Genomic DNA, 15,271 nt, shown 5'->3' with positions numbered 1-15,271 from the left:
GAATAAATAAAGGGATGTAAATAACGTGCTGAAAATATCTAGCCTAGACAGGACTCGCAGCAATGGTTTTAAGTTTGAAAAACTCAGATTCAGGAAGGATATAGGAAAGCACTGGTTTGGTAATAGAGTTGTGGATGAGTTGAACAAACTCCCGAGTACAGCTATAGAGGCTAAAACGTTGTGTAGTTTTAAAAATAGGTTAGATAAATACATGAGTGGGTGTGGGTGGGTGTAAGTTGGACCTGATTAGCTTGTGCTACTGGTTCATTTGCTGTGTTCCTTCCTTAAGCGAATGTGACCTGGCCTGTCTAGGTTGGGTGCATTGGCTTAAGCCAGAAGGAGACTTGGACATGCCTCGCATGGGCCAGTAGGCCTTCTGCAGTGTTCCTTCTTTTTTATGTTCTTATGTTCTTATAAATGTAGATCTAACACCCACTTGATAATATAAAAGTAGATCTATCACCTACTTGATAATATATATGTAGATCTATAACACACTTTGTTAACATGAACGTAGATCAAGTAATATGAAGCAACTTGCAATATGAATAATGACGTAGTAAACGGCCTTACAAGTACATCTAACAATTTGACATAGACACAGATGATGATCAGTATAATGAATATGCACAGGTAAGAAGGGAGGCCCAACGACAATATGAGAATGACATAGCAGCAAAAGCAAGATCTGACCCGAAGTTGTTATACAGCCACATCAGGAGGAAAACAACAGTCAAGGACCAGGTAATCAGGCTAAGGAAGGAAGGAGGAGAGACCGACCGCGAAGTATTTGAGGAACTCAACAGGAGATTCAAAGAAGTGTTCACAGAGGAGACAGAAGGGACTCCAGAAAGACGGAGAGGTGGAAGGCACCACCAAGTGTTGGACGCAATACACACAACCAAGGAAGCAGTGAAGAGGCTTCTGAGTGAGCTAGATACCTCAAAGACAATGGGCCGGATAACATCTCTCCATGGGTCCTGAGAAAGGGAGCAGAGGCGCTATGTTTACTACTAACAACAATATTCAATACATCTTTCGAAACAGGAAGATTACCTGAGGTATGTAAGACAGCAAATGTAGTTCCAATTTTTAAAAATGGAGACAAACATGAAGTACCAGTATCACTAACATGTATAGTATGCAAAGTCATGGAGAAGATTATCAGGAGAAGAGTGGTGGAACATCTAGAATGGAATGATCTCATCAACAGCAGCCAACATGATTTCAGGGATGGGAAATCCTGTCACAAACCTACTGGAGTTCTATGGCAGGGTGATAACAGTAAGACAAGAGAGAGAGAGAGGTGGGTAGGTTGCATTTTCGAAGACTGTAAGAAGGCGTTTGACCCAGTTCCACACAAGACATTAGTGCCAAAAGCTGGAGGACCAAGCAGGGATAACAGGGAAGGCACTACTATGGATCAGTGAATACTTGTCAGGAAGACAGCAGAGAGTCATAGTATGTGGCGAGGTGTCAGAGTGGGCACCTGTGACGAGTGGGGTCCCACAGGGGTCAGTCCTAGGACCAGTGCTGTTTCTGGTATTTGTGAACGACATGACGGAAGGAATAGACTCCAAAGTGTCCCTGTTTGCAGATGATGTGAAGTTGATGAGAAGAATTCATTTGGACGAGGACCAGGCAGAACTACAAAGGGATCTGGACAGGCTGCACACCTGGTCCAGCAGCTGGCTCCTGGAGTTCAACCCCACCAAGTGCAAAGTCATGAAGAGTGGGGAAAGGCAAAGAAGACCGCAGACGGAGTACAGTCTAGGGGGCCAGAGACTACAAACTTCACTCAAGGAAAAAGATCTTGGGGTGAGTATAACACCAGGCACATCTCCTGAAGCGCACATCAACCAAATAACTGCTGCAGCATATGGGCGCCTAGCAAACCTCAGAACAGTATTCCGACATCTTAATAAAGAATCGTTCAAGACCCTGTACACCGTGTAAGTTAGGCCCATATTGGAGTATGCGGCACCAGTTTGGAACCCTCACCTAGCCAAGCACGTAAAGAAACTAGAGAAATTGCGAAGGTTTGCAACAAGACTAGTCCCAGAGCCAAGGGATATGTCCTACGAGAAAAGGCTAAGGGAAATCGACCTGACGACACTGAAGGACAGGAGAGATAGGGGGGGAGATGATAACGGCATGTAAAATACTGAGAAGAATTGACAAGGTGGACAGAGACAGAATGTTCCAGAGATGGGACACAGCAACAAGGGGACACAGTTGGAAGTTGAAGACACAGATGAATCACAGGGATGTTAGGAAGTATTTCTTCAGTCACAGAGTAGTCAGGAAGTGGAATAGTTTGGGAAACGATGCAGTGGAGGCAGGATCCATACAGAGCTTTAAGCAGAGGTATAATAAAGCTCACGATTCAGGGAGAGTGACCCAGTAGTGGCCAGTGAAGAGGCGGGGCCAGGAGCTATGACTCGACCCCTGCAACCACAACTAGGTGAGTACAACTAGGTGAGTACAAAATAATGTGATCAGTCGTGAGGATCTTACTGTCAACTCAACATGATCACAATAAGTCGTCTTTCCCATAAGACATAGAAGATTTAGCCTCTATGATTATGTGCAACAAAATATCTTAACTTGACGTCAACTCACAAGAAGTTTGTTAGGAAACAGATCAACCCTTATATTATCTTTACCCCGTGGGGTTACCAAGAACATACTGTTAGACATTCTTAAATTATCTTCACCCAGAAGGGTTACCAAGAATATACTGTTAGAGATTCTTATATTATCTTCACCCAGAGGGGTTACCAAGAATATACTGTTAGAGATTCTTACATTGCCTTCACCCAGAGGGGTTACCAAGAATATACTGTTAGAGATTCTTATATTATCTTCACCCAGAGGGGTTACCAAGAATATACTGTTAGGGATTCTTATATTATCTTCACCCAGAGGGGTTACCAAGAATATACTGTTAGGGATTCTTATATTATCTTCACCCAGAGGGGTTACCAAGAATATACTGTTAGAGATTCTTACATTGCCTTCACCCAGAGGGGTTACCAAGAATATACTGTTAGACATTCTTATATTATCTTCACCCAGAGGGGTTACCAAGAATATACTGTTAGAGATTCTTATATTATCTTCACCCTGTGAGGTTACCAAGAATATACTGTTAGGGACTCTTATATTATCTTCACCCAGAGGGGTTACCAAGAATATACTGTTAGGGACTCTTATATTATCTTCACCCAGAGGGGTTACCAAGAATATACTGTTAGAGATTCTTATATTATCTTCACCCAGAGGGGTTACCAAGAATATACTGTTAGAGATTCTTATATTATCTTCACCCAGAGGGGTTACCAAGAATATACTGTTAGGGGCTCTTATATTATATTATCTTCACCCAGAGGGGTTACCAAGAATATACTGTTAGAGATTCTTATATTATCTTCACCCAGAGGGGTTACCAAGAATATACTGTTAGAGATTCTTATATTATCTTCACCCAGAGGGGTTACCAAGAATATACTGTTAGAGATTCTTATATTATCTTCACCCAGAGGGGTTACCAAGAATATACTGTTAGAGATTCTTATATTATCTTCACCCAGAGGGGTTACCAAGAATATACTGTTAGAGATTCTTATATTATCTTCACCCAGAGGGGTTACCAAGAATATACTGTTAGAGATTCTTATATTATCTTCACCCAGAGGGGTTACCAAGAATATACTGTTAGGGACTCTTATATTATCTTCACCCAGAGGGGTTACCAAGAATATACTGTTAGGGACTCTTATATTATCTTCACCCAGAGGGGTTACCAAGAATATACTGTTAGACATTCTTATATTATCTTCACCCAGAGGGGTTACCAAGAATATACTGTTAGAGATTCTTATATTATCTTCACCCTGTGAGGTTACCAAGAATATACTGTTAGGGACTCTTATATTATCTTCACCCAGAGGGGTTACCAAGAATATACTGTTAGGGACTCTTATATTATCTTCACCCAGAGGGGTTACCAAGAATATACTGTTAGAGATTCTTATATTATCTTCACCCAGAGGGGTTACCAAGAATATACTGTTAGAGATTCTTATATTATCTTCACCCAGAGGGGTTACCAAGAATATACTGTTAGAGATTCTTATATTATCTTCACCCAGAGGGGTTACCAAGAATATACTGTTAGAGATTCTTATATTATCTTCACCCAGAGAGGTTACCAAGAATATACTGTTAGAGATGTGGGTATGTGTGTTATATTCATTGTATAGTGTTTTTATTATGTATCATAACAAAAATTAACATAAAATATTTCCATGAAAGTATTTTATAGAGAGAGGGTTACCAAGAATATACTGTTAGAGATGTGGGTATGTGTGTTATATTCATTGTATAGTGTTTTTATTATGTATCATAACAAAAATTAACATAAAATATTTCCATGAAAGTATTTTATAGAGAGAAAAGTCGCGGTGTAGTAACTATATTGTTGAAGTCAGAAGTCGAGTGAATCCTTAAGTGTTTGTTGGAGTGTTGCACACATGGCAAATATTAAACAATTGTTGGATCTCTTTGTTGAGTTGAAGAATCTTAAATCGAGTGTATAAAAATCTTTAATATGTAAAGTGTTGTGTGCAGGAGGTACTCTTAACAAGCAAAATTATGAAAAAGTGTTATCATTGATTATAGATAAACAAACTGAAGGACATATATCTATCAAACACTTGGAATGATGAACAGATAATGCATCTGATTAGCCATGTAGAGTGCAACCAAGACTTACTTTAACGGCATTATGACTTGCTAATAATTTGTTGATGGTACAGGTCACATACCTGGAAATGTATGAAAAAACAACTCTTTAGTTAAAGTAGGAAATATATTTGTAACATGTTCTTCAGTACAAAAATAACCAATAATTAAGGGTAGAATGTAGAAGAAATAGGGTAACGAGTGATAGTGTCGACAAGTTTGAACAAGCTAAGACAGGTAATGGTTGGGTGTTCTAATATCAAAAGTGTCGACACACTGCCAGCAAACCTGGTGGAAGCACTGATGTCCATACTGGGGTGAAAAATAGGGAGGAAACAGGAAAAATAAATGCACCAGCAGTGAACCCAGCTACAATAAATCCTAGCAAACAGAACAACAATCTATGTAAATACTGCGCATTGGATATCTGCAGGCATGGTATATCTGGTGAAACAGGTGAGACATGCACCTTTGATCATCCCAAAAAATGCCACACCCACATGACAATAGGAGAGTGCAACTTCCCCTCCTGTAACTTATTTCACTAAGAAATGTGTCACTCATCATTCCATGAAAGAAAATGCTACAACGCATACTACCAGGCACGTCACCTGAAGAGAACAAAAAGACACAGACCAGCCAGACTATGGGAAACAAAAGAGAGGAGCCACAACCTCTCCAGGGACAGAGGGTTTTAGGGCCAGAAGGGAAAAAAATACTGGCAAGAAATGACAATAATCCTACACCACCTGAAAACACTTCTATAGCAGAGGCACGGACATTGGCCTCTACTCCAGAACAACAGATATTAGAGCCAGCAAATAAAACCTCCCTAAATTCCACCAATACAACGATATTTGACTTTGCAAACATACAGGGTCTAAAGCTGTCAAAGAACATCAAAATTCCTTACATCAAGGGATTGCTCATGGAGTCAAATGCAATGTCTGCAGCATTCAGAGAGACCCACATAAAGGATCATTAGGACATGGAAATATGGATCCCAGGTTATAACCTATTCTGATGCTACAGACTAAACATGCAACAAGGGGGGTTGGTCTGTATATCACAGAGTCAGTCATTTGCACAGAACTACTTAACACCTCAAATGATGTAGTTGAAGTTCTGGCGGTTGTTATGACCAAGGTCATAATGAGATTAATTTATATATGTATTGTCCACTTAATATTATACTCGGAGTTTCTTTAATATTAGGTAAATTAAAGATTCCACTAGTTTATAATATTATCTGGTTTAGGAATATACCCGGGTATGATGTGTATATATATATATCTTGAGTAATGTGTTAGGTAGGTACACCTGGCTAAGGTTTATAACAAGGTATGTCCATTGGTGGGTAGTTCACACAGCTCTACCCTCTCCCCCTTTGACGAGTTGACGTCATGAAATGATTTTCTGTTGATAAATAACAAAAAGGCACAATACCGTGACTGGAACGATACACAAATAACCCGCACATAAAAGACAGAAGCTTACGACGACGTTTCTGTGTATGGCCAGTTGACATTCACTGTTGACTGGGTGAACAACGTCTTGGCAGACCTACTAGTACTCTAGTACTGTTCTCTCCTGGTGTCTTGGAGAATCTAGTTGAGAAACTCCTGAACTGGCTTGAGTTGGAAATTCTGTGGTGAAGGCAGCAGGAAGTCATATCCAGATACAATGTGTCTACCAGCATCCTGGGTAGAACTCCCAGTGATATTGACCTCTCAGTGAAGGAGTTTCTTTTTAATGTATATACTCTTTCAAGTCATGTGTTACTATTGAGGAAACAGTCTTGCTCCTCTGAATATTTTCAAGTGTAGTGTCCGTATAGACACTGAAGGCGCTAATTTATGGTTAAGACCTGTAATATTGTATACCTACAATTTACTATTTTTACATGATTGAAAGAATCTCATTAAGTGATATTTAATTGATATTTACAAATATCCAAGAAAAGTATTTAAAATTTTTAATGAAAAGCCTGCAAAATGCTGAATAATTCTTATTTCCACCTTATGTTTCCAAGATTTGAAGTTCCTTTTTATTCTTGAAAGTGATTTTATTACCGTGGGCACTAATCCTGGCAAACGACTAAGATTCGAACCATAACAGCGGTAAAGACTGAAAACCAAAACCTTGTCATTGTGGTAGTATACAAGCTTTCAGATGCAACTTCTCAGCAATTCCAGGAGCAGCTTGAGAAAATTGACCACTGTCTGGAAAATCTCCCAACTCCTGCCCCAAACATCTTACTACTAGGAGATTTCAACTTGAGACACCTAAAATGGACGAGTATAGCAAACAATGTTTTAGCAGAGATCACCCCGGGAGGCAGCTCAGATGAAAATTCACATACAAACGAGCTATTAAATCTCTGCACCAAATTCACCTTAAACCAGCAAATAGTAGAGCCTACAAGACTAGAAACTACGCTGGACCTCATCTTCGCCAACAACAATGATCTGATATGTAATACAACTGTATCAAAGAAAATGCACTCAGATCACAACATAATAGAGTTACAGAAATGTATGCACAGGGCTCTGGACTCAGCAAAATGTGAGCAGTCACAAAGGTCTCTTCACGAAATTCAATTTCAACAACAAAAACATACAATGAGATCAAATAAACCATGTCCTAAATGAAACAAGCTGGGAATATATCCTAAACAACACGGATCCAAACATTTGCCTTGAAAAAAATTAATTCTATGGCTCTTGAGATCTGCTCAAGACATATTCCATTAAGAAAAAGAAAGAGAAGATGTAAACTAGAAAGAGAGAGACGTTCCCTATACAGATGAAGGCAAAGAGTCACAGAGCTGCTGATTGAGGCCAAAATATCGGAAATACGAAGGGAGGAACTAGTCAATGAAATTGCAAATATCGAACTTAAGATGAAGGGATTTTACAGGAGACAAGACTCACAGGAAGAACTAAAAGCCATAAAGGAAATTTAAAAAAATTCTTCTCTTATGCCAAATCTAAGGGGAAAACAACATCCATAATTGGGCTCCTGCTTAGGCAGGATGGGACATACACAGATGACAGCCATGAAATGAGTGAGATATTAAAGTCCCAATATGACTCAGTGTTCAGCGAGCCACTGCCCAGAATGAAGGCCGACAATCCAAATGAATTCTTTCAGAACGAAACCCAAAATTTGGTCATCCCAACAATCTCGGATTTTATTCTAACTCCACAAGACTTTGAAGAGGCAATTAATAACATACCCATGCACTCTGCCCCTGGCCCAGACTCGTGGAACTCCGTGTTCGTCAAGAATTGCAAGAAGCCCCTATCGCGAGCCTTCGGCATTTTATGGAGAGGGAGCATGGACACAGGGGTCATCCCACACACACTAAAAACAGCAGACATAGCCCCACTCCACAAAGGTGGCAGTAAAGCAATTGCAAAGAACTATAAACCGATAGAGCTAACATCCCATATAAAAATCTTTGAGAGGGTTCTAAGAAGCAAGATAGCCAACAGCCAAGATACCCATCAGTTATACAACACAGGGCAACACGGGTTTAGAGCAGGTAGCTCCTGCCTGTCCCAGCTATTTGACCACTATGACAAGGATCTGGATGCTCTAGAGGATAAACAAAATACAGACGTAGTATACACAGACTTTGCAAAAGCTTACGACAAGTGTGACCATGGTGTAACAGCACACAAAATGCATGACAAAGGAATAACGGGAAAAGTTGGTAGATTGATCTACAACTTCCTGACAAATAGAACACAAAAAGTAATAGTAAACAGAATAAAGTCTCAAGTAGCCACTGTAAAAAGCTCTGTTCCACAAGGCACAGTACTCGCTCCCATTCTATTCCTCATCCTCATTTTTGACATAGACAGAGAAGTAAGCCCTACCTCCATGTCTTCCTTTACAGATGATACCTGGATTGCCATGGCAGTGACCTCCATCGAAGACACTGCGAGACTCCAAGTGGACATAAACCAAATCTTCGAATGGGCCACTCAAAACAATCTGAACTCAACTACTCATATATGGAAAACTTGAAGAAATTAAAAATATGTCAGGGTATATGATAAATTCTAACTATACAATAGAACGGAAAAGTAATGTGAAAGACCTGGAAGTGATAATGTCAGAGGATCTCGCCTTCAAAGACCACAACAACGTATCTACTTCATCCGCCAGTAAAATGATAGGATGGATAATGATAACCTTCAAAACTAGGGATGCCAAGCCCATGATGATTCTCTTCAAATTGCTTGTGCTCTCTAGGCTGGAATACTGCTATACACTAACGGCCCCCTTCAAGGCTGGCGACATTGCAGACCTCGAGAGAGTACAAAGAACTTTCATGGCACACATAAGTATGATAAGGCACCTAAACTACTGGGAACAGTTGAAGGTCCTTGATCTGTATTCTCTGGAACGCAGGCGAGAAAGATACATGATAATATACATTTGGAAAGTCCTGGAGTGATTGGTATCAAACCTGCACACGAAAATCACTCCCTATGAAAGCAAAAGACTCGGCAGGAGATGCAACATTCCCCCAATGAAAAGCAGGGGTGCCACGAGTATATTGAAAGACAACACAATAAGTGTCAGAGGCCCAAGACAGTTCAACTGTCTCCCAGCATACATAAGAGGGATTACCAATAGACCCCTGGCTGTCTTCAAGAAGGCACTGGACAGGCACCTAATGTCAGTACCTGACCAACCGGGCTGTGGTTCGTACATCTGCTTGTATGTGGCTAGCAGTAACAGCTTGTTTGATCAGACCTTGATCCGCTGTGAGGCCTGGTTTCAGACCGAGTCACGGGGGCGTTGACCCCCGATACTCTCTCCATGTAAACTCCAGGTAATAAAACTGGGATGATTGAATGTGCATAGATGAAGTGAGGATGATAAGGAGATGATTGCTGATGTTATGAATGAAAAGAAGTTGGATGTCCTGGTGCTTAACGAAACAAAGCTGAAAGGGGTAGGCGAGTTTCAGTGGGGAGAAATAAATGGGTTTAAGTCAGGAGTATCTGAGAGAGTTAGAGGTAAGGAAGTGGTAGCAATAATGTTGAAGGATCAGTTATGGAAGGAGAAGAGGGAATATAAATGTGTAAATTTAAGGATTATGTGGATTAAAATAAGGGTTGGATTCGAAAAGTGGATCATAATAAGCGTGTATGCACCTGGAAAAGAGAGAAGTGTAATGGAGAGAGAGAGAGATTTTGGGAGATGTTAAGTGAATGTATTGGAACCTTTGAACCAAGTGAGAGAGTAATTGTGGTAGGAGACGTAAATGCTAACGTAGGAGAAACTTTTAGAGAGGGTGTGGTAGGTAAGTTTGGGGTGCCAGGTGTAAATGATAATGGGAGCCCTTTGATTGAACTTTGTATAGAAAGGAGTTCAGTTATAGCTAATACATATTTTAAGAAAAAGAGGATAAATAAGTATACAAGATATGAAATAGGGTGTAATGGCAGTAGTTTGTTGGATTATGTATTGGTAGATAAAAGACTGTTGAGTAGACTTCAGGTTGTACATGTTTATAGAGGGGCCACAGATATATCAGATCACTTTTTAGTTGTAACTACAGTGAGAGTAAAAGGTAGATGGGAAACAAGGAGAATAGAAGCAGCAAGTAAGAGAGAGGTGAAGGTGTATAAACTAAAAACCGCCAAAACTTCAGCTACATCATTTGAGGTGTTCAGTATTTCTGTGCAAATGAGCGACTCTGTGACATACATGCCAACTCTCCCTTGTTGCCTTTTTAGTCTGTCGCATCGGAATAGGTTATAACCCGGGATCTATATTTCTTTGTCATAACATTCCTTTATGTGGGTCTCTGGGAATGCTGCAAACAATGCAGTCCCTTGATGTAAGGAATTTTGCTGTTTTTGACAGCTTTAGACCCTGTATGTTTGCAAAGACAAATGTCGTTATATTGGTGAAATTTAGGGGGTTTTATTTGCTGGCTCTAACATCTGTTGTTCTGGGGTAGAGGCCAATGTCTGTGCCTCTGCTCCAGAAGTGTTTTCAGCTAATGTAGGATTATTGTCATCTCTTACCAGTCTTCCTGGTCATAGAAAACCTCTGTCCGTGGAGAGGTTGTGGCTCCCCTCATTTGTTTCCCATAGTCCGGCTGGTCTGTGTCTTCTAGTCCCCTTTAGATGATGTGCCTGGCAGTATGCCATGTAGCATTTTCTTCGTAAAATAAAAGGACACAAGTGCAACTAATGTGACATTTTATTGTGGCAACGTGTTGCTCTCCAGGAGCTTTGTCAAGCCATAACAGAAGCTCCTGGAGAGCGAAACGTTGCCAAAATAAAATGTCACATTAGTTGCACTTGTGCCCTTTTACTTTATATATTGTCGGTAATTCTACCAACATTATTACAGCATTTTCTTTCATAGATTGAAGAGTGACACATTTCTGGGTGAAATAATTTACAGGAGGGGAAGTTGCACTCTCCTGTTGTCATGTGGGTGCAGCATTTTTTTGGATGGTCAAAGGTGCATGTCTTACCTGTTTCACCAGACATACCATGCCTGCAGATACCCAAGACATAGTATTTACATATATTGTAATTATGTTTCCTAGGATTTATTGTAGCTGCATTCACTATTGGTGCATTTATTTTTCCTGTTTCCTCCCTATCTTTCACCCCTGTATGGACATCAGTGCTTCCACCAGGTTTTGCTGGTAGTGTGTCGACACTATTCCCTGTGGCATCACCCCATTTTAGTCCATCTCGAGCTGTATCTCTATTTTGAACCTCTGTGGTCTGAATAACATTGTCTTCATTCTCCTCCAGAGCAACACTAGTAACCTCACGAGCACTGTCTTCCATGACATCACTAGAACCCTCTGGAGCACTTTCCTCCTTGACAGCACTTGCACCGTCAGGAGCACTGTCCTCCAGGACTACACTAGCACCCTCAGCACTGTCCTCCAGGACTACACTAGCACCCTCAGCACTGTCCTCCAGGACTACATTAGCACCATCAGCACTGTCCTCCAGGACTACACTAGCACCCTCAGGACTGTCCTCCAGGACTACACTAGAACCCTTAGCACCGTCCTAAAGGACTACACTAGCACCCTCAGCACTGTCCTCAAGGACTACACTAGCACCCTCAGCACTGTCCTCCAGGACAGCACTAGCACCATCAGGAGCACTGTCCAAGACAGCCCCATCCATACCATCCATCTTAATTTCCCAGCTGCCATACCATGCTGACATAGAAGTAATTTTCTCATACAGGTGTATCTCGTTTGGACAGACCCAAAAACATCTCTCTGAGTTTATGTCAAGTGTGGTCACTGGTTTAAAGTCCCTGCATATACCATGAGACCATTGACCACAGAGATTGCAAGCAATCCAGGCATGTTTCGTCCCTTACCCTACACAGATCTTCATGGTATTGGTCATCTTGCAATACTTGACAACTCTCTTAGCTAGCTAGTCTATAATTCCTCGAAGTATTTCATTTTTGTATCAGATCTTCTGGTTTGGCTTTATTTCCAATGAAAACCGTCTGAATCTGCCCGAATCTGGCGAATCCAGAAGAATCCGGCTTGTGGTTCTCTATATATTTTTACTAATAATCACCTTAACAGTAGATCTGTCAAACTGTACTGTATCTATTTGTTGTAGTTACTGTTTGGGTGTCTGATGAGGGCAAATAAAGCCCCATCAATTAATGAAACCCGTCAGAGGATATCTGTTATCTTCTCCCTTTTAGTAAATGTATACAAGAGGTCTTACTGCCCATTGTTACAGGCATTTTAGTTGCCTCGCACGACACACATGGCTTATGAAGGAAAGATTCTTTTCCACTTCCCCACGGACAATAGAGGAAATAATGAACAAGAGCTATTAAGAAAAAGAAGAAAAACCTAAATGGGTGTATGTATGTATATATATGCAAGTGCATGCCTATGTAGTGTGACCTAAGGGTAAGTAGAAGTAGTAAGATATACCTGTTATCCAGCGTGTTTATGAGATAGAAAAAAAGACACCAGCAATCCTACCATCATGTAAAACAGTTACAGGTTTCTGTTTCACACTCACTTGACAGGACGGTAGTACCTCCCTGCGTGGTTACTGTCTACCAACCTATTGCTATATATATATATATATATATATATATATATATATATATATATATATATATATATATATATATATATATATATATATATATATATATATATATATATATATATATATATATATATATATATATATATATATATATATATATATATATATATATATATATATATATGTCGTGCCGAATATGTAAAACTGGTCAATTAGCAAGAATTCACTTAAAATTAAGTCCTTTCTAAAATTTTCTCTTATACGTTTAAAGATATATTTTTTTTCATTAATGATAATGTAAAAAAATTTAATTTTGCTCCAAAAGAATCTTAGAAAACTTACCTAACCTTATTATAACAAGAACAATTTATTTTAGCCTAACCTAACTAAATATATTTTAGATTTGTTTACAATAATTTAATACTAAACAAACACAGTGAAATGTATTTTTTTCGTTAAGTTCAGAATGATTTTGGCGAAATTATTGCATACACAAATTTTCACTTGTCCTATATGGCAAGATCAACGTTGCTATTTAAGCCAAGATCGCAAGTTATGCCTATTCGGCACGACATATATATATATATATATATATATATATATATATATATATATATATATATATATATATATATATATATATATATATATATATATAAATGTATATATAAAGACAAAAATACATTGGCCAAACATTCACAAAAATACAACAGAAAGTAAAACAACATAGGTAACTCAGAGCTACATCTCGAATACTTCGTCCAGCTCCCCTGCGGTGGGCCGCGTGCCCAGAATGCTGCAGGCATTTCCTCTCTGGATCGCAACACTGAGTCTCTGAAAGAGAAAGCTGGTCGCCCTGTAGTCCTTGGTTTCTATGATGAGCTTTTCACCCAGCTCTTTGAGGAACTTTAAAGCAAACTTGCCCCATGCTCTAAGGGTCTCCGACCCTATTGGAATGAAGTTATAGCAAGGGGGAAGGTCTTCATATTTTCGGATCTTCTGGGTCTCCTTGTGGCTGGCAGTTCCACCCCCTTCCATTACGGAGTATGGCAAGTAGGTGTCTGCCAATGTGGCAGCACAGGTGTAGTCCCAGGCAATCTGCTTTCCATCCTTCTAGGGTAGCATAGTGGCTCCATCAGGACGCTTTTGACTTCCATCAGACCTCTGTACTTGGGGTTCCCGTTGAGCTGGGCAACGGGCTGTGGCGAGGCTTCTCTTTATGATGTCATTGACCTCCTCATGTCTGGCATACTTCCCTTCTGTTGTGTGACACACAAGACCATGAAGTCCGAATTGATCAGCTGTCGCCTTGCCGCAAATACACCTATGTTCGGTGAGGATGGGGGCGGCTAGGCGAAGAGCAACACCAATCCGAATGGCCTCTGGGTTGAGACGGGTGCCCAGGGAGGAATTGAGAACAGCTAACAGGAAATCTCCTGAGTGTGGTGCCTTCACTGCCAGGAGACGAGCTTTGTCCTTTCCTGAAGCACTGGAGAGCATTGTGTTGGCGATTTTTTCCATGATCGGTTTGTCCCAGTGGGACTGTTTGCTGTTTGGGAGGAGCTGGTCTACTGGAGGAGTCTGTAAGGGTGTCCCACCGAATCGCTACTTCAGTAAACCTGGGGTCTTGAGCTCCTACCACGTCTCTCAAGCGTTCGGGTACTATCTTCTTGACTAATGCACTGGAAGCCAAATACGAAGACAGAAAAGCAGGTAAAGCAACATGCGTTGCTTTGCGCACCCCTATACCTCCCAGTCGCACTGGGAGGGTTGCCTGATCCCATTGCTCATCCTCTAGTGACAGGTTCAGTGCCTTCTTAAAAGTTGATCTCAGGTGTGCGTCATATTCATCGAGTGTTGGATTGTCAAAAGAGTGTGCACACCTCAAGAAGTAAGTGAGTCTTGGCATAGTAAGACACCTTGTGAGGAGATACAAGGCATCATGGGCATCAAGATCGCTTATTCTCTCCTCCATTCTCATCAGGCCATTCAATTTGTCCCTGAGGACAGTGTCGACGGCCTGGTATATATATATATACACACACACACACACTCATACACACACACACATACACACACACACACACACAGACGCGTGGGTCCGTGAGGTGAAGACGTGGGTAACAAGGCTCCGAGAACCTTAGCGTTGAAAGGCGTGTAATATCAGCTAGAAGTAATCAGTGGTAGTGGGGCGTCAGTGAACAATACTACGAGTGATAATTAAAGTTATTAGTTAAAGAAAGTGAGAGGAAAGCTGAAATCATAATATTTCAAAGCGCAAACCGTTGGGGGTCTTAGGCGCTGTTGCCACATTGGTAGCGGTAGGCCTGATGAAGTGACGTCACGACAAGTTGTGTGCCATTATACATATGAAGTGAAGTGTATATAATGTGAAGTGTATACTATCATCAGTGAAGAGTGAAGTGAGGAAG

General features: G+C 40.5%; 1 protein-coding gene across 3 annotated transcripts in view; it reads right to left on the bottom strand.

Annotated features, from left to right (window-relative positions):
* The window catches only part of LOC138850954 (tyrosine-protein phosphatase Lar-like), a 654,087-nt gene that overhangs the window by 581,676 nt on the left and 57,140 nt on the right, over positions 1–15,271 (bottom strand). The window contains exon 3 of one of the 3 annotated variants that reach the window (XM_070104396.1): positions 4,778–4,829. The exons of the other annotated variants lie outside the window; for them this stretch is intronic. The gene's annotated coding sequence lies outside the window, so the exon portion shown is untranslated. The remainder of the gene's footprint in view (positions 1–4,777; positions 4,830–15,271) is intronic. 3 annotated transcript variants of the gene reach the window in all.

The sequence above is a fragment of the Cherax quadricarinatus genome, chromosome 91 (genome assembly GCF_038502225.1).
Source record: "Cherax quadricarinatus isolate ZL_2023a chromosome 91, ASM3850222v1, whole genome shotgun sequence".
Classification (NCBI taxonomy): Eukaryota; Metazoa; Arthropoda; class Malacostraca; order Decapoda; family Parastacidae; genus Cherax; species Cherax quadricarinatus.
This window is presented reverse-complemented; position numbering and strand designations above follow the sequence as displayed.